Genomic DNA, 21304 nt, shown 5'->3' with positions numbered 1-21304 from the left:
TCAATTTTCCAAACGGTGGGATTTATGGTCTATGTTATGAGGTGTTCACAGTCAAAATGCTGCTAACTTTAATTTTTAGAATATGGTCTAGCTTTGATGATACAGATGATCTCATACTACTGAACTGACCACTTTCAGGAAAGGAGTCATCAGCACCAACCCCATGCTCTGTCACACCAAGAGAGAATGTGACTAGTGTGTCAAAAATTCCTGACAACACAGATTTTGTACAGTTAGAACCTTAATATCTTTATATATATGAATTGAACGGTGCCAAAGGTACAGGTTTTGGGATTTTTAAAAAGTCACGCAAGAAGAACAAATCATTTGGCCTGTCATGTTCAGTTGTTTTACAGACCACAGCTCCAAAAACAGCTTTGATCCTGGCATAAATGCTGGAATCTGCCACAATAAAGGTGACAGATCAGTGGGAGATCACTTAAATGAACTGTGTGTGTGCATCCGCACCACTCGGGATACATTTCAGGTGCTCATTAGGAGAAGATGCAAAATGCAGCATGAGGTGATCAATCAGTTTGGGGGAGCCAGAGGACCCTCCTAGTAACGTTGTTTTAGTGGCATGTCAGCTTCCTTTAGAAAGGGTCTAGAAAATGCAGCCAATATCTTTAAATTCCACAAGGGTCTATGGCACAAGCCAGCCCCCCATTTGTCATTGGGAGTACAGGCCCTGGTTATGCCTCCTCTTACACCAGTGACCTTATTTGGATGGGCCATTATTAATTTCAGAATGAAAGTCCATGGGCCATTTAAGAGTGGTGATATCAAAGCCGAGCTCAGTTCTGTTCTCAGCCAACAGTCACATGTTAGCATTGAAGTGATCAGGAGTTGGAATGCTGGCCGAGTTTTTTAAGACTCTCTAGCCCAGGATGCAGTGGCCAATTGGAACGTCTCTGCCCTCATGAAGGCCATGCACAAACAGTTGGGGCTAAATGAGCCTTGTGTAACCAGAAAATTGTGTGATATGGAAAATTCTGGTGTGCACGTAAAGCTGGTTGTTTTGTTGCTATGCATACTAACATTTTCTATTGTATCCAAAGTGGATTAGAAGTACAAAACTAAAACACCGCAACTGCTGAGATTCTGAAATTAAAACAGAAAATGCTGGAAATACGCAGTAGGTCTGGCAGCATCTGTGGAGAGAAAAACTGAGTTAATATTTCAGGTTGATGTTCTGACTAAAAGGTCATCAACCAGAAACATTAACTCTGTTTCTCTCTCCTCAGCTGCTACCAGAGCTGCTGAGTATTTCCAGCATTTTGTGGATTAGAAATGGTCTAGTATGGATCAGAATTCATTTCACTGTATATATTATAAGTGACCCTCTATAAAAACAAAGGTGACCGCGGTGACTGCAACAACTACCGTGGAATCTCCCTGCTCAGCATAGTGGGGAAAGTCTTTGCTCGAGTCGCTCTAAACAGGCTCCAGAAGCTGGCCGAGCGCGTCTACCCTGAGGCACAATGTGGCTTTCGTGCAGAGAGATCGACCATTGACATGCTGTTCTCCCTTCGTCAGATACAGGAGAAATGCCGCGAACAACAGATGCCCCTCTACATTGCTTTCATTGATCTCACCAAAGCCTTTGACCTCGTCAGCAGACGTGGTCTCTTCAGACTACTAGAAAAGATTGGATGCCCACCAAAGCTACTAAGTATCATCACCTCATTCCATGACAATATGAAAGGCACAATTCAACATGGTGGCTCCTCATCAGAGCCCTTTCCTATCCTGAGTGGCGTGAAACAGGGCTGTGTTCTCGCACCCACACTTTTTGGGATTTTCTTCTCCCTGCTGCTTTCACATGCGTTCAAGTCCTCTGAAGAAGGAATTTTCCTCCACACAAGATCAGGGGGCAGGTTGTTCAACCTTGCCCGTCTAAGAGCGAAGTCCAAAGTACGGAAAGTCCTCATCAGGGAACTCCTCTTTGCTGACGATGCTGCTTTAACATCTCACACTGAAGAGTGCCTGCAGAGTCTCATCGACAGGTTTGCGGCTGCCTGCAATGAATTTGGCCTAACCATCAGCCTCAAGAAAACGAACATCATGGGGCAAGACGTCAGAAATGCTCCATCCATCAATATTGGTGACCACGCTCTGGAAGTGGTTCAAGAGTTCACCTACCTAGGCTCAACTATCACCAGTAACCTGTCGCTAGATGCAGAAATCAACAAGCGCATGGGAAAGGCTTCCACTGCTATGTCCAGACTGGCCAAGAGAGTGTGGGAAAATGGCGCACTGACACGGAACACAAAAGTCCGAGTGTATCAGGCCTGTGTCCTCAGTACCTTGCTCTATGGCAGCGAGGCCTGGACAATGTATGTCAGCCAAGAGCGACGTCTCAATTCATTCCATCTTCGCTGCCTCCGGAGAATACTTGGCATCAGGTGGCAGGACCGTATCTCCAACACAGAAGTCCTCAAGGCGGCCAACATCCCCAGCTTATACACACTACTGAGTCAGCGGCGCTTGAGATGGCTTGGCCATGTGAGCCGCATGGAAGATGGCAGGATCCCCAAGGACACATTGTACAGCGAGATCGCCACTGGTATCAGACCCACCCGCCGTCCATGTCTCCGCTTTAAAGACGTCTGCAAACGCAACATGAAATCCTGTGACATTGATCACAAGTCGTGGGAGTCAGTTGCCAGCGTCCGCCAAAGCTGGCGGGCAGCCATAAAGGTGGGGCTAAAGTGTGGCGAGTCGAAGAGACTTAGCAGTTGGCAGGAAAAAAGACAGAGGCGCAAGGGGAGAGCCAACTGTGTAACAGCCCCGACAAACAAATTTCTCTGCAGCACCTGTGGAAGAGCCTGTCACTCTAGAATTGGCCTTTATAGCCACTCCAGGCGCTGCTTCACAAACCACTGACCACCTCCAGGCGCTTATCCATTGTCTCTCGAGATAAGGAGGCCAAAGAAAAAATATATATATATATTATAAGTGACCAGCTTTAAAATTGGTGTGAAATTCTTTTGAATTAGTTATGAACTTTACCCTAATTTGAAAAAACGGCATAGCTAACACAGCACTAATAAATCCCACTAAGTTTCTTATTCAGCAGAATTCTTAATTGAAAGGTTCTTTGTACGTTAGTACTTCTGTAGGTTTCCTCTACAAAATATCAAAGTTATCAGTCCAATGTCTGCAAAATTTGAAATTATGTAGAAATGAAAGCTTTGATAGCATTGTAACTTACTAAGAGAACAGCATGAATCAACATGAAGCACTAAGAAATAGGAAGACCTTCAAATTTTACACGCATAACCTGAAGGAATTGGATGAAAAGATTACGGTTATTGTCATGCTCTCAAATTGTGTGTCTGATAGCAAGATTTGGATAAGCCCAAGCTTCCTTCAAATGAATATCAACAAAATTAAGGCCATCCTTTTTGGTTCCCATCAGCATCTCTATGCAACTGCTTCTCATCCTCATCATGCTCCCCGACTGCCATCACAGGCTGAATGAGGAAGTGTAAAACCTTGGTGTCCTGCATGACCTTGAGCTTAGCTCCATCCCCCACATCTGCTCCATTCCAAAATTGCATTCTTTCACCTCCACAGTGTTGCCCATGTCTGAACCCCTAGATCAACCCTTCATTACCTCAAGGCTGGATTCTCCAATGCCCTCATATTTGGCTTGCCCATCGCAACCCACCATAAGCTTTGACAACCAAAATACCACAGTCCACATGCACACCTGCACTAAGTCCAACATTCACATCATCACTATCCTCCAACCTGTGTTCGTCTGCATTACATCTCTAATCCTGGACTACTCACCCCTCAATCCGTCCACTCTACCAATGGTGGGTTCTCATTCAACTACTAAACTCCTGCCCTCTGGAGCTCCCTGCTACTCAACTACTTCTACCTGGCTACCTGGGGAGAATTTTTTAAAATCCTCCTCCAAACATCCATGTTTTTGATTCCCTGTCCTAGATTTTTCCTCTTCACATCTGCCTGATGTTCACCTGATGTCCCTTTCCTCCTTAGTATAAAATGCTTTGAGACGTCCTAATGTGTGGAGTGCTATATAAACATAAGCCACTCTTGTTGCTGTAAGAGCACTCGACTTGTTTTATTTATAAATATTATTTTCTTTTCTAACTTTCTTCTTCCTCTGAAGACACTAACTACACTACAGTACATTTCCACAGTTGCTGGCCATACTCCCGCCTACCCCCAATACACTTTGACTCCCTTGTTAGTCAAGAATTTATCTACCTTTGCCTTAAAAATATTCAATGACCCTGCCTCCACCACTGTCTGGGGAAGAGAGTTCAAAGTCTCCAAAAGTTTCTCCTAATCTTCATCTTAAATGGACAACCACTTGTTTTCTAAAATAAAAACAAGAAATGCTGGAAACACTCAGCAGGCCTGGCAGCATCTGTGCAGACAGAAGCAGAGTTAATGTTTCAGGTCAGAGACCCTTCTTCAGAACTGACAAATATTAGAAATGTAAAAGGTTTTAAGCAAGTAAAGTGGGGGTGGGGCAAGAGATAACAAAGGTGAAGGTGTTGATAGGACAGGGTCACAGAGAATAACTGACCAGAAGGTCATGGAACAAAGGCAAACGGTATGTTAATGGTGTGCTGAAAGACAAAGCGTTAGTACAGAGAGGGTGTGAATAACTGTAAAGCCCTTGTTTTTCAAACTGTGTCCCCAGTTCTAGTCTCTCCCACAAGGGGAAACATCGTTTCAGCATCCACCCTGTCAAGTCCCCTCAGGATGTTATATGTTTCAGTGAGATCACCTCTCATTCTTCTAAACTCCAATGGATACAGAACCAACCTGACCACCCTTTCTTCATAAGATAACTACCACCCCCACCCCACCCTTGCCAGGTATCAGTCGAGTGAACCTTCTCTGAACTGCCACGAATGCATTTATATCCTTTCTTAAATAAGGAGACCAAAACTGTACACAATACTCCAGATGTGGTCTCGCCAATACCCTATACAACTGTAGCAAAACATCCCTACTTTTATATTCCATTCCCCTTGCAATAAATGACAACATTTCATTTGCCTTCCTAATCACTTGCTGTATCTGCATACTAACCTTTTATGATTCATGTACCAGGACACCCAGATCCCTCTGTACCTCAGCGTTCTGCAATCTCTCTCCATTTAAATAATATGATGCTTACTATTCTTTCTGCCAAAGTGGATAAGTTCACCTTTTCCCACATTATACTCCATTTGCCAAATTTTTGCCCACTCACTTAACCGATCTATATCCCTGTGCAGATTCCTTGGGCTGGATTTTAAGGAGCCCTTGACGTTGGGATCCATGATGGGGGGAGCCTCCTGATGTCCCGCCACAATCTTCAGCCTAGCGGCTGGCACGGCCAGGCCTTCAGATCCCCATCCGGGGAAATGAGGTGAAACACTTGTGGGGAGTGGGGGGGCGGTAAGTTTATCAGTGCGGCGGGTGGGGAATGGAGTCAAATTAGCGTCTTGGGTGTAGGGGATGGTGGGAAGGGTTGTAGGTAAAAGTTTATGCAGTTTGGGGGGGGGGAAATCAGATGGTAAAGATAAGTGTCGTGGGGGGAAAGGGCAAATAATTAATTGAATAGTTATTGGGGGGGGGTGGGAGAGGAGCAAAAGAGATGTATTTCTTTAAATTCCATTTAAACTTTAAATATTTAAATTTCGTGGTAGGGCTGACAGCCCTTTACAAACGGCATCAGTGCCTGTGCACAGGCAGCTGACGCCATTGCTGGGGACAGATAGCCGGCCCCTCCATGTGATTGGGGGTGGACGGCCCGCCCCAGCTATTTAAATGAGCCACTGCGCTTGAAATCACAGATGCTCTTTGGCATGCGGCCCGCACGGGCGGCCACCATATTTTTCGCCCCTTGTTGATTTCAGCTGGAAAGTCGGGGCGAGCCTCCATTGGTCCTGGGGAGCCAGGCAGGGATTTTTCGCTCCCCAAGCTCTTAATTGGACTTGGGCGTGAATGCCACCTCCTTGAGGCAGGAAGTCCCGCCTAACGGAGCTGCTGCCCAATCAGCGGGCCGGCAGCTCTTAGTCCCAGCAGTGCCACTGGCAGCGGTGTCCACTGCTGGGACTACACCTAGCCATTGCAAGCAAGGTGAAGGATGGCCTGTAAGACAGGTAAGTTTTTAGGGTCTCGGCAGGGACAATCGCTGGGTCCAGGCGAGGCAAGGGGGGTCGGTTAAGGGGGTGGGGGGAGTGTTGTGTGTTGGGGGTGGTTGGGGCTTTGAGAGCAGCCTGCCATGGGGCACAGGGTTCCCCGATTAGGAGGGCCCCCTTCCTGCCCACAAGTAGGCAGCCTTGTTTTGCCGGGCGGGGTTCTTGAGGTTTTTGCTGTCTGACTACCGAGGGTAAAATATCCCAGTGGCAGGAGGAGGCCCTTAAGTGGTTAATTGGCCACTTAAGGGCCTTGATTGGCCTAGGGCAGGTGGCCATTTCTTGCTGCCGTCACCCCGCATGAAATTGCAACGGGAGGGGATCAGGAAAGCTCCCCCCACCCTCCCTGCCTCCCACTCAACTTTACACACTCCCCCCACCCCACCAGCTCGCTTGTTTGGGGGCCATAAAATTCTGGCCTATACCTCAAACGTTTTTTGTGTTTCCAGCATCTGCAGACTTTTATATCCTCTGTATCTCTCTGATAAAGGACAGGGAACAACTCAGAAAGCAGCCCAGGAATTTTGAGGATTTTATTTTTGGGGACTCAGGAGAAGCAAGAATGGTCTTAAACAAAAAAATTCCAGCCTGCTGCCGACCCTTTCGAAGCCCTTCCCCACCTCCCTCCCCAACTTGGATCATCTCAGCTGATTTCCTGCTCTCCCATAGCCGGCAAGCTGCAGTTAGGCATCCTTTTTGGGCCATTGAAACAAGATCTGAACCTGAATTTGGTTTGAGTCTCACAAACAGGCAGGTGGAGCAGTGGCTCTGTCAACTTTGCAACTGTTTCGCGTAGAAGTCAAATTTTTCAAGTGTAGTAGTAACAAAACCTTGAATAAGGGTTTCAGTGGCAGTGGAGGTGAGCAAGGGTGGAAGTAGGTGATGGTATGCACGTGGAACTAAACAGTCTTGGCAATGGATGGGATGTATGGCATCGAAGTTCAGCTGTGGGACGAATGGGGTGCCAAAATTCTGGGCATATTTGTAGTGGCCAATGAGGGGAATGGCAACAGAATGGAGTTCATGCTGGGGCTGATAATAATGGTTCAGTTACCATCTTCTACCAGTCTTGTTCGCCTATTTAGTCCACTTTTTTTGGTAAAAGTTAACAGGCAGCAGTAACTACACATTTTCTTTTAGCTAATTTGACTTGTAAGAAAGATACTGCTCCTTTTGTAAATCAGCCAGAATACATTGAAACCTGCAGCTATTAATTCTGGACTCATGAAATTAATTTGAAATTCACAAAAACACTCCACAATTTAAAATGGCTATTGCAGTATGCTTTACTTTGCTGAATGTCAGGAGGTAAATATAAATATTACAGTACATTCACATCTATTGTTAACTGCTATTTGGGCATGTAGATTCATAAATGTCCATTTGCTGTCAATGACATGACAGTTAACACTGGTGTTCAATCATGCTTGGGAAACAAATACCATACCTCAGTTAATTCACACTGTTGCCACAGATAGCATTAAACTTCCCTAAAGGAGAAGTTTCGTTATGAAGGGGGGAACTCCACAGTCTACAACAGTTCATTTATCTTTCGATACTGCTCAGGCTTTGAAAAGTGTCCAGATGGTAAAGGCAGAGGATAAGTGAGTAACACAAATCAGTGGTCTCCAGTTTGGTTCCTGGTCAGTACTGATCTATGTGATCTCAGCTAGGATATGAACAGGAGCGCTATAATTGGCCTCAATGCCCCTGAACCAGAAAAGTGGAAGAACACAACAATGATTTCCATTCCTGATGTAATCCAGTGATCTCTAATGGGCAGTGTACAAGTATAGGTCTTGGTTGAGGCCCAGATTGGGCTTGGCTATGATTCCCTCATTGTTGAACAAGTTGCCTCATAACTCATAAGTCTTAGTGAGTTTCTCTTGAATGGCCTACAACAAGGCCTGACCAGTCCTTAAGAAGAAACTATTTTGATGTGGGGAGTGGATGAGCGGGGGGGAGGGTGGGAGGGTGGGAGGTGGGCCCTAATACTCATGAAAATTTTTTAGCATGGAAGTGATTTCAGCGGTTCATGAAGAAGGGTAACTACCACCTTCTCAGGAGAACTCGGGATGGACAATTAATGCTGGCCTTACCAATGACACCCACATCCCTAGAATGAATGAAACAAAATTTGCAGTTTCAGTAATGATGGATAAAAAGGACATTACGACTTTGTATTTGTCTTTCTCATGTGTTTCCCCATGTCTGTGTTTTCACAGGGGAACATATGTCCCTTGGTTAGAAATCCAAAGGAAAAGAAAATTGTGCAGAATGTAAATCAGTCTTCTGATGCGTTATTGTTCATTTTGTGTTACCGCCTAAGTCGAGTTCCAACCCCAGACAATCACTACACCCCACCATGCCCACTTCTGAAGCGTCTAGCTTTGGAAAGGCTTGTTGGAGGTTCTGTCCATTACAAGGCTGGGGAAGCTTCAACATTTGGCTGGGACCTGGGTTCAGGCCTAATTTCCATCCCTTCCAGTGTGCTGCCACTGGAGTTAGAGAATAAGTGTGCTGCAAAGGCCAAGGATTTTTAGTTTCTTTGTAACCTACATGTTGGAGAGGAGCTGTATAGATTAAGCCACTTATACAGGTAAATCATTTCCAACAAAGTATCAGAAATTGTTGAGAGGTTTATTTATTTTGAGAGATTAATTTAATTGAAATATGTGTGTAAAAAACTTTAAACACAAAACCTATTGTGAACATGTGCTGCAGCACTGCTTCACAGAAAAAAGGTCCTTCTGTACCACATGATTAAAGAATTATCTTTCCTCCCCAGATTCACTTTCTGCTTTCCCTTCCGCAAGACGTTAACTCCTTGCTGAGGTGACGTCCTAAAGGCACCATTTGCTCTCAGGTACATGGCCAAAGTGGCCATTCTCCATCAGTGAAAATTGACAGAGAATGCTGGTGGCTGCTCGAATACTGGATAAACTTACTGAGCACTTTAAGGGGCTCGATTTATCCTACAGTTTGACCTGGACTGTTGAGCTTTCTTCTAATGAATCAACTTACCACCCTGCACTGGAGCTCACCACAGTAACGAGCACACACTGGAGCATTATTAGGGTACAACAATGGTGCTATATCAAGGAGATGAAATATCCTTCTTCTCCTCCTGCTCGGAATTTGTCCCTCAATATTAGTTATTGCCCACATTCTGACATTTTCTAACTTGAGGGAATAGCTTTTGCTGGAGAGTGGGAGAACACACTGTACTAGTCCAAGGACTATCTCAGGAATTTGTGCAAATTAAAAGGCTCTATTAAAATGATAGACCAAATAAGATCATCAGATCATAAGAAATAGGAGCAGGTGTAGGCCATTCAGCCCTTGAGCCTGCTCCGCCATTCAATAAGATCATGGTTGATCTGATTGTGGCCTTATCTTCACTTTCCTGTCTGCCCTCCATAACCCTTGACTCCCTTATAGATCAAACATCTGTCTAACTCAGGCTTGAATATATTCAATGACCCAGCCTCCACTGCTCTCTGGGGAAGAGAAGATTAACAACCCTCTGAGTGAAGAAATTGCTCCTCATCTTCGTCTTAAATGGGGACCCCTTATTTTGAAACTGTTTCCCCGAGTTCTAGATACCCCCATGAGGAGAAACATCCTCTCAGCATCTACCCTGTCAAGCCCCCTCAAAATCTTATATGTTTCAATACGATCACCTCTCATTCTTCTAAACTCTAATGAGTATAGGTCCAACGTGCTCAACCTTTCCTCATAAGACAAATCCCTTCATCCCAGACATCAGCCCAGTGAACCTTCTCTGAACTGCTTCTAGTGCAAGTATCTCTCTCCTTAAATAAGGAGACCAAAACTGTACACACCAATGCCCTGTACTGTTGCAGTAAGACTTCCCTACTTTTCTACTCCATCCCCCTTGCAATAGATGCCAACATTCCATTTGCCTTCCTAATTACTTGCTGTACCTGCATGCTAATTTTTTGTGATTCATGTACAAGGACACCCAGACCCTAGGATGCAGGTCATCAGGACCAGAGGACTTGTCAACCTTTAGTCCCATTAGTTTTCATAGTACTTTTTCCTCTAGTGATTGTGATTGTTTTAAGTTCCTCCCTCCCTTTTGCCTCTTGATTTTCTACTATTCTTGGAAGGCTTTTTGTGTCTTCTACTGTGAAGACAGATACAAAATACTTGTTCAAAGTCTCTATTAAAAACATTTTAAAAAGATCTTTCATTGGTGGCCCCTCGAACAATGAAGAAAACTTATTATAGTACTATAGAACCATAGAAAAGGTATGGCATAGAAAGAGGCCATTCAGCCCGTCATATCTGCGTCGGCTAAAATAAACTGGCAGCCCAATCTAATCCCACCTTCCAGCACCAGGTTCGTAGCCTTGCAGGTTACAGCACTTCAAGTGCATGTCCAGGTACCTTTTAAATGAGTTGAGGGTTTCCGCTTCCGCCATCGTTTCGGGCAGTGAATTCCAGCCACCCACCACCCTCTGGGTGAAAACGTTTTGCCTCATGTCCCCTCTAATCCTTCTACCATTCACCTTAAATCTGTGCTCCGGTAATTGACCTCTCACTAGGGCAAACAGGTCCTTCCTGCCTACTCTGTCTAGGCCCCTCATAATTTTGTACACCTCAATTAAGTCACTCCTCAGCCTCCTCTGTTCATAGGAAAACAACCCTAGCCTATCCAATCTTTCCTCATAGCTACAACTTTCAAGCCCTGGCAACATTCTTGTAAATCTCCTCTGTACTCTCCCGAGCAATTATGTCCTTCCTGTAATACAGTGATCAGAACTGTACGCAATACTCCAACTGTGGCCTAACCAGCGTTTTATACAGTTCCAGCATTGCATCCCTGCTTTTGTATTCTATACCTCGGCCAATAAAGGAAAGCATTCCATATGCCTTCTTCACCACCCTATCTACCTGTCCTGCCATCCTACCATCAGCTGAAATAATGAGAAGGAAATAAAAGCATAATATGGAAATGGAAAAAAGTGACAGACTGGAACAGCAAATAAAAAAATTGAAAAATCAGAAGGGAGTGAGAAAAAATAATACAGTCAAAATTAACCAATCAAAAAGGGGTATTTAAAAATAAGTTTCCTTCCTAATAATGGGATGGCTATTTTTAACACAGTAAGATAGGTCACAAAAACCTGGATACTGTTTTTTTAAATCATTTAGCTTATATTGGAGTTAGCGACCTTTTCAGCGATTGGGAAGGTAATAACTAACTGCAGTGAAGATAAAGGTGAATTAACAGCTTGCATCACGGGATCTGTTCCACAATCCATGTCAAAGTACACTGACATTAAAATACAGTGCATGGAGACTTCCTCTGCATGCAAGGTGCAGTGAAATCGTAAGCATATTTATAAAGAAACAGTTTATGAATTTACTACAAGAACAACAACAACTTGTAATTATATAGCACCATTGATGTAGTCAAATATTCACATGTGCTTCACTGGAGCGGTTATCAAACAAAATTTGACACTGAGCCACATAAGGAGATATTAGGATAAATGGACAAAAGCTTAACGAGGTAAGCTTTAAGGAGCATTTTAAAGGAGGAGAGAGAGGCAGAGAGATTTAGGGAGGGAGCTGCAGAGCATAGAGTCTAGGCAGCTGAAGGCATGGCTGGACCAGGAACCAATGTAGGTCAGTGAGCACGTGGTGAATGGTTTCAGTTAGGACATGGGCAACAGAGGAAATCATTGTCAGAAGTACGGCATTTTCAGTCCTTACTCATTCTGACCAACTCTCCCAATATTAGTCACTGTAGGATAGCCTATATTTATTTCTTCCACTTGCCATATCATCTTCATGAAGAAATGTTGAACAAACCTGTTTATGTTTGTTTTACAAAGGTTCAAGTCCAGGGCTTGAGCACAAAAATTAAGGCTGACACTCCAGTGCAGTGCTGAGGGAGTGCTGCATTGTCAGGGATGCCATCTTTCAGATGAGATGTTAAACCGAGGCCCTATCTGCCTGCTCGGGTGGATGTAAAAGATCCCATATTATTTCAAAGAAGAGCAGGAGAGTTATCCCCAGAGTTCTGGCCAATATTTATCCCTAAATCAACATCACAAAAACAGATTATCTGGTCATTATCACATTGTTGTTTGTGGGTTTTTGCTGTGCGCAAAACTCACTGCCACGTTTCAGACAATGACTACACTTCAAATGTACTTCATTGGCTGTAAAGTGCTTTAAGCTGTCTGGTGGTCATGAAAAGCACTATATAACTGCAAGTCTTTCTTTTTTAAAAGGACTTATTTATGCTGAACCAGCACCTCATCACAGATACTTAACGTATTAAGTGGAATTTGAACTCCTGGGTGGAACACTGGTGGATGCATAGGATTTGATAACACTGGAAAACTGACTATGTGAGAGATTTATCTGCAGTTATTCCAAAGTCTTAATTGCAATTTTAACACTGCTGAGCAGCCATAAAACACATGGCTGCACTGTTGGTGCAAAGTGCAGGAAGCTACTTCCATGTTGGGACAAGGTTTGTTCAGGTCAGCAACGTTAAAAGGCTCAGCAGTCAGCCCACTCTAGGGAGTAGATTTTAAATTGGGCCACCAGGCGTAAACAAGACATTAGCTGCACAGTGCTTCCCGCTCCATCTAAACTGACAGTCCCATCGTCACCATGCTGATAAGGGCCTGCCCAGATTTACCCAGCAGTACAGCCAACGAGGACCAGAATAGGTAGGCTTTCACGTATTTTTGTCGGATCCGGAGGAGTAGGAGAGCCCCTCAATGTCCTACAAAAATAATCTAAGCTGCTGCTGCCCTGGACACAGCCGCCGTGAATTGACTGCCACCCCCACCCCCATATTTACCTTGCTGGTGAATGTGGCGAGCTGCACTGGAACAGACATTTAGCTGCTTCTACTTAAACAAGGCCCAAACCTTGAATTGTTTCGGCCTCTTTACTCCCGGGACAGCCAGTTCCATTGTTCAAATTAAAATCTTCCCCAAGGACAAATACAAAATGGTAACACAGTGCCAAATGCCACTGATGTGAAACATTCTGGGCACTTTTTGGTAAAATTTGGGATATTTTAACTTTTGACGATGACGAAAAGTGATAGGTAGAGGATCGGCCACCTGATTTTCCTTTCCATTCAATAGCTGGTGTGCTACTACCCATTTCCAACCCACCAAAAGTTAAAATCTAACTGTTATCTCTTGCTTACTATTTTGGCTCTCAGTTTACAGATTTCAAAAAGAAAAGGAAAGGCAATGTTGGCAGCAAAGGTTGAGAAGTAATGTTGAAATATTAAGTCCTACTTATATTGTCAACCAGAAACTAGGGAACTTCCAATTTCTGGCATGTTCCATTTTACAGCTGACACTATAAACTGTCCACAGCAAAAACCTATACTGGTGAACAAAAATGAAATTAATCATATTTATGGGGGGAATATTATGCTCTCCCCCGCGGCTGGTTTGGAGGCGGGGAGAGCATAAAATCGGGTGGGATGGTGCTGGGCGGCAATACGGGGTGGGTGGGGGAGAGATTGCCGCAAACATCCCACCTCTGCCGAACTTTACTCCAGGGCAGGAAGGTCTGTAAACAGCCTTCCCGTCCTGCCGACAATTGAGGCCTTTAACTGGGTGATTGACCCTCAATTAAGGGCCTCTTCCTGCTGCAGCTGCAATTACCCATGTGGTGGGTGGCCCTGTCACCGCACAGGAAGCATGGCTTTAAAAACCGTGCGGGCGGCTTCCCTGCTTCGGGGTGGGGGTGGGGGTGGGGGGTGGGGGGTGGGAGGTTCCCACTTAGTGCCTGAACGAGGGACACAGCATTGGGAAGGGAGGGGCCTACTGAGGGACACCCCTCCGCCCTTGCTGTTGACCCCTCTTCTGCCCTCCCCGCAACCCCCACCCTGTAAGAACCCCGCCACCCTGCCCTACCTGAGGCCTGGCTCCAGCAATATTCTTCGGCCTCTGATACAGTTACCAGCAGCAGCAGCCACTGCCTTTGTGGTGGTGCTGCAGCTGCTGGCCTCTGATAGGCCGGCAGCTCTCCAAGGGTGGGACTTCCAACGACAGGGTCCTAAATACTATGGAAGGCCTGCTGCTGTCCACTTAAGTGCCTGATTGGCAAGAAATTCGGCGGGCCTTCCGATGAAGAGGCGACACAGGGATCTCGGCGTCAGTTTCCCCCGAGGTCAAGACATCTACCACCAGCATAAAATTCCCCTCTGTGTGTCACATCTACTAAATACAGCAGAATATCTGACCAGAGGCCACCCATAGATAAAGCCAGAAAATACACAAGTTTTGTTCAATATTAAAATTCAACAAATGCAGAACCTCATATTGCAACCACAACTTTATGGCATTATCACCTTGAGACAATGAGATAAATAGAAAATGGAAGTTTTTATCCAAACCACTATTGACCTTGAAGGACAACTATAGCTGATTTCGTACTAAGGTTGCTTTATTTCAGATTCTGAGTGTCCATAATTCTACCAATTATCCTTCTAAGTCCAGCTTCCTTTTCTGGCAATAGACTCATCGACCTAGTTTCTTATTAATCTACAGGTCTGCCACTGGAATAAGGTCAGATTTACTAATATATACTTGGAAAAGCCAGTTCACAGATAGCAGTCTCCCAGAATCCAAAGTAAAACAGCTTGGTCCTGAGTTTCACAAGAGCTCTCCCAAATGCCTGTGAGTTTAGTGGGAGACCCAGTGAAATAAAGTAAGTGACTGTAAATGGTCTTTAAAACATTTTCACTGGTGTTATGGCAGGTGGTCAAGAGAACCCCAACAGAAATTCAGGATTCCTAAGTATAAAAGCTGCTAAAAGACATATATAAAAATGTGTGTATGTACATGGCACACTTCTTTATATTTGGTTTTAGAGTAGTAAATAAGCTGATTATATTGAGCTGTATGCATTTGACACTGATGTAAAAAAATACTGATGTTGCATGTAACCATTTTCATGTCTTTTGCAATGGAAACTACCATGTCCAACATTAATTATCTCTAAAGCTTTTTTGGCAAAAGTCTTCTTCAGAAAGATACATGCAAACACGAACATTTTAGAAGCCTACATATAGGTATAGGAAATTATAAGCTTCCAGTTGTATTGTACCTGAATCGTCTTCCCAAATCTTGCTTAAAACAGCCACAGAACAAAAGCTCTGCAGAACTGTTAATTGCGGAGATGTTCTTTCAACAGCTGACCTTCACAGCCCTTGCACATACTTCATTTGTATTCCTCCCCTATCTCTGTAACCCCAAACCTTGTTAACACAACAGCTTAACAATGAACAGGTGACACAAAATCATCAACCTTGGTGTAAAGGCTTTGTTGTCTCAAGCATAACTTGTTTGCAAGTAAAATGATTAAGTCCTATTCCCAAATTGTACTGTTGAGAGTCAAACACTGATAGGTACATCATGGCAGTGGTAGCTCACATCCACTCCAGTTGTACAATGCATATTATTTCATAGAGTTTAATTACAGAAACTTAAGACAGTGCTATGTGGAATATTGGTTAATGTGACTGCAGGGACCAGGAAAACAATAGGCCAAGGAAAAGAACTGGTCAAGGACAGACAATGTAGCATGTAAGGTCAGATAGGTATGCTGGAGGCTTGCTAGCATATATCTTTGGCGGGCTAGGGAGAACTTTGCAAAACTTTCTCTCAAGAGATTAAATGAATTAGATACAATCCATGGTAGAGTGTATTCTATGTGAGGTTAGATTTAATAGTCATGCACTTCTGCTATGATTGTCAGCATCTGTGGATGGGCATCGCAGCCAAACTTGTTCTCACCCACATCCAAAAATGGGCACTGTTACAGTAGCTGCTCACTTTATAAGGACTAGGATGTGACCTCTGCTTGATTAATTTCCTCCTCCCTAACTGACAAATTATCATTTTGTCACAATCGAGTAAACCAATCTCTCACAAATTCCTGGAGATCGTAGAGCTGAGACATTGACTGACAGAAGGTCTATTGTCACAACTTCAAAACAATGGAAAAATAAAAATCTACAATTGGGTAGGCGGTGGCGTAGTGGTATTATCACTGGACTAGTAACCCAGAGACCCAGGGTATTTCTGGGGACATGGGTTCGAATCCCACCACAGCAGAAGGTGGAATTTGAATTCAATTAATCTGGAATTAAAAGCTAGTCTAATGATGGCCATTGTCGATTGTTGTAAAAACCCATCTGGTTCACTAATGTCCTTTACGGAAGAAAATCTGCTGTCCTTACCTGGCCTGGCCTACATGTGACTCCAGATCCACAGCAATGGATGCCCTCTGAAATGGCCCAGCAAGCCACTCAGTTGTACCTAACCGCTACAAAAAGAATGAAACCGGACGGACCACCCGGCATCGACCTAGGCACCGGAAACAACAACGGCAAACCCAGCCCTGTCGACCCTGCAAAGTCCTCCTTACTAACATCTGGGGGCTTGTGCCAAAGTTGGGAGAGCTGTCCCACAGACTAGTCAAGCAACAGCCTGAGATAGTCATACTCACGGAATCATACCTTACAGACAATGTCCCAGACACTTCCATCACCATCCCCGGGTATGTCCTGTCCCACCGGCAGGACAGACCCACCAGAGGTGGCGGCACAGTGGTATACAGTAGGGAGGGAGTTGCCCTGGGAGTCCTCAACATCGACTCCGGATCCCATGAAGTCTCATGGCATCAGGTCAAACGTGGGCAAGGTAACCTCCTATTGATTACCACCTACCGCCCTCCCTCAGCTGATGACTCAAAACTCCACCATGTTGAACACCACTTGGAGGAAGCACTGAGGGTGGCAAGGGCACAAAATGTACTCTGGGTGGGGGACTTCAATGTCCATCACCAAGAGTGGCTCAGTAGCACCACGACTGACCGAGCTGGCCGAGTCCTAAAGGACGTAGCTGCGAGACTGGGTGTGCGGCAGGTGGTGGGGGAACCAACACGAGGGAAAAACATACTTGACCACGTCCTCACCAATCTGCCTGCTGCAGATGCTTCTGTCCATGACTGTATTGGTAGGAGTGACCACCACACAGTCCTTGTGGAGACGACTCCCGCCTTCACATTGAGCATACCATCCGTCGTGTTGTGTGGCACTATCACCGTGCTAAATGGGATAGATTTCGAACAGAACTAGCAATGCAAAACTGGGCATCCATGAGGCGCTGTGGGCCATCAGCAGCAGCAGAATTGCACTCAACCACAATCTGTAACCTCATGGCCCGGCATATCCCCCACTCTACCATTACCCTCAAGCCAGGAGACCAACCCTGGTTCAATGAAGAGTGCAGGAGGGCATGCCAGGAGCAGCACCAGGCATACCTCAAAATGAGGTGTCAACCTGGTGAAGCTACAACACAGGACTATTTGCGTGCCAAACTGCGTAAGCAGCATGCGATAGACAGAGCTAAGCGATCCCATAACCAACGGATCAGATCGAAGCTCTACAGTCCTGCCACATCCAGCCGTGAATGGTGGTGGACAAATAAACAACTAACTGGAGGAGGTGGCTCCACAAATATCCCCATCCTCAATGATGGGGGAGCCTAGCACATCAGTGCGAAAGATAAGGCTGAAGCATTTGCAACAATCTTCAGCCAGAAGTGCCGAGTTGATGAGCCATCTCGGCCTCCTCCTGAAGTCCCCAGCATCACAGATGCCAGACTTCAGCCAATTCGATTCACTCCGCGTGATATCAAGAAACGACTGAAGGCATTGGATACTGCAAAAGCTATGGGCCCTGACAATATTCTGGAAATAGTAATGAAGACCTGTGCTCCAGAACTTGCCGCGCCCCTAGCCAAGCTGTTCCAGTACAGCTACAACACTGGCATCTACCCTGCAATGTGGAGAATTGCCCAGGTATGTCCTGTACACAAAAAGCAGGATAAATCCAACCCGGCAAACTACCGCCCCATCAGCCTACTCTCAATCATCAGTAAAGTGATGGAAGGTGTCATCAACAGTGCCATCAAACGGCATTTGCTGAGCAACAACCTGCTCAGTGACGCCCAGTTTGGGATCCGCCAGGGCCACTCAGCTCCTAACCTCATTACAGCCTTGGTTCAAACGTGGACAAAAGAGCTGAACTCAAGAGGTGAGATGAGAGCGACTGCCGCTGACATCAAGGCAGCATTTGACCGAGTATGGCATCAAGGAGCCCTAGCAAAACTGAGGTCAATGGGGATCAAGGGGAAAACACTCCACTGGCTGGAGTCATACCTAGCGCAAAGGATTATGGTTGTGGTTGTTGGAGGTCAATCACCTGAGCTCCAGGACATCACTGGAGGAGTTCCTCAGGGTAGTGTCCTGGGCCCAACCATCTTCAGCTGCTTCATCAATGACCTTCCTTCAATCATAAGGTCAGAAGTGGGGATGTTCACTGATGATTGCACAATGTTCAGCACCATTCGTGACTCCTCAGATACTGAAGCAGTCCATGTAGAAATGCAGCAAGACCTGGACAATATCCAGTCTTGGGCTGATAGTGGCAAGTAACATTCACGCCACACAAGTGCAGGCAATGACCATCTCCAACAAGAGAGAATCTAACCATCTCCCCTTGACATTCAACAGCATTACCATCGCTGAATCCCCCACTATCAACATCGTAGGGGCTACCATTGACCAGAAACTGAACTGGAGTAGCCATATAAATACCGTGGCTACAAGAGCAGGTCAGAGGCTGGGAATCCTGAGGCGAGTAACTCACCTCCTGACTCCCCAAAGCCTGTCCACCATCTACAAGGCACATGTAAGGAGTGTGATGGATTATCTCCACTTGCCTGGATGAGTACAGCTCCAACAACACTCAAGAAGCTCGACACCATCCAGGACAAAGCAGCCCGCTTGATTGGCACCCCATCTACAAACATTCACTCCCTCCACCACCGACGCACAGTGGCAGAAGTGTGTACCATCTACAAGATGCACTGCAGCAATGCACCAAGGCTCCTTAGACAGCACCTTCCAAACCCATGACCTCTACCAACTAAAAGGACAAGGGCAGCAAATACATGGGAACACCACCACCTGCAAGTTCCCCTCCAAGTCACACACCATCCTGACTTGGAACTATATCGCCGTTCCTTCACTGTCACTGGGTCAAAATCCTGGAACTCCCTTCCTACAGCACTGTGGGTGTACCTACCCCACATGGACTACAGCGGTTCAAGAAGGCAGCTCACCACCACCTTCTCAAGGGCAATTAGGAATGGGCAATAAATGCTGGCCTGGCCAGCGACGCCCACATCCCATGAATGAATTTTTTTTTTTTAATTCCCGTTCCTTTACTGTCGCTGGGTCAAAATCTTGGAACTCCCTTCCTAACAGCACTGTGGGTGTGCCTACCCCAAATGCACTGCAGCAGTTCAAGAAGGCAGCTCACCACCACCTTCTCAAGGGCAATTAGGGATGGGCAATAAATGTTGGCCTGGCCAGCGTCGCCCACATCCCATGAATGAATAAAAAAATAACCTCGGGTAATTATTTGGCAGTAATCTCACTGGGGATTTCAAATGATTGTGAGAGCAACTCTCAAATGGTTTGCAATTATTATCTGAACCCCGTCTTATAGCCAGCATCATGTTTCCATTTGTATGTTTTAAAGCATGATATTTGTTGTGGATTTTGTGGCCCTAGTTTTATTGGTTTTCACCTTATTTTGCTGGTGGCATGTGTTGTAGGAACCAGGGCTGTTTGGGTATCTGATGTGCAATAAAGTCCACAGTGAAATATTATCAATGAATATTTGTTCACTGCAAGTGATTCTCTGGTCTCCTCTTCCTGGCACCAGCCCTAGCTCTTGCTTACAATAATCACCACTATATTGCCTCCTATTTACAATACTTGTCACCACACATTTTAAGAACTGTTAAACAAGTTCTCCCAATGTCCAAGTGACTAAAGGCATCATCCAGTGTAGTACAAAACAATTGAAAGTTTCAAATTCCTGCTCTATGCTAAATTAGCTGATTGCAGCTAGGAAAATAGTTGGGTGCCACATTCGATCTTGGTGCTGCTGTGTTGGGAGGGGAAACAATGAAGAATTCTGGTTTTTAACTGCTAAGCAGTTAACTCCTGCCGGAAAATGCGCACACAAGATGTAGACAATTGGGTGACAATGGATTGGGCTTGACCATAATGCCTCACGATCAAATAGCCTGCTGACACACAATTGAAGCTCAGAGATTGAGAATTGCTACTTGGGTGAGGGACTGCAGTGCTGCTGGGGGCTGTGGAATCTTACTTCAGTGAATCTGTCACTTTAAGAAGAGGAGAGGAGCAAAGAATTGAGAAAATTGAAAAAAAGAATTGTTTAAGTTGGTAAGAACCTCACCCCTAGCATTGCACAATTGTTTTAATACTACTAAGAAATGTCACACTCACCAAACGGATCAACAAAGCGTAAACTGCTAATGGCCAAGAACAATGCTTAAAACAGAGAATCTATCAAACTTATCTGCTAGAAATTCAACAGAAATATTTAGTAATGTGGATAGGAAGAAAGTCAACCCATCATTGTACTTACAATATTAAAGAATATGATCAATTTAATTATATACACCAACGTAATTTTTAAGTGATCTCCTTTCTTCTTTTCATAATATTACTGCTTCAGTTTTTACAGAAACTAATTTTAAAAGTTGCAGATTTTAGAACAAATAGATAATGGAAGTACACATTCGTAGTAAAGTAAAATCTCTACCTTCAGCAAGGTGTATTCTCTCACAACCCAGCACGGCAATGGAATGCCCTTCAGACTCACGGCTGATTGGTTTTAGTTAATGTTTCACCAGACACAAAACAACTCTCCTGTCCCACCCTCAGAGCAAACAGCTCCACCGAGTACAAGGTGCACAAAGAGAGACACTCAGAGGGGAAAGAGAAAAAAAACGAGCATGGTGCCTTCTGACAGAGCACTGCCAGCCTCAGCGCCATTTAGGAAAAACTTGTGATGTATTTATGGAAAAATTAAAACCAGAAATCAACTTAAAAATACCAGTGTAAACATACTAATGAACATTCAAATAGATGAGATTTTATCATTGATCTTGGCCTACCAGGTACTAGGCAAACTTAGAAAAAACAAAATTGAAGAACCATAACTA

General features: G+C 44.9%; 1 protein-coding gene across 4 annotated transcripts in view; it reads right to left on the bottom strand.

The window, feature by feature from the left end:
• rbm47 (RNA binding motif protein 47) overlaps positions 1–21304 on the bottom strand; it is a 313372-nt gene that overhangs the window by 80477 nt on the left and 211591 nt on the right. The window contains exon 1 of one of the 4 annotated variants that reach the window (XM_068036429.1): positions 20902–20967. The exons of the other annotated variants lie outside the window; for them this stretch is intronic. The gene's annotated coding sequence lies outside the window, so the exon portion shown is untranslated. Of the gene's footprint in view, positions 1–20901; positions 20968–21304 lie in introns of those variants that run through there. 4 annotated transcript variants of the gene reach the window in all.

Source organism: Heterodontus francisci, chromosome 1, assembly GCF_036365525.1.
Source record: "Heterodontus francisci isolate sHetFra1 chromosome 1, sHetFra1.hap1, whole genome shotgun sequence".
Lineage (NCBI taxonomy): Eukaryota > Metazoa > Chordata > Chondrichthyes > Heterodontiformes > Heterodontidae > Heterodontus > Heterodontus francisci.
This window is presented reverse-complemented; position numbering and strand designations above follow the sequence as displayed.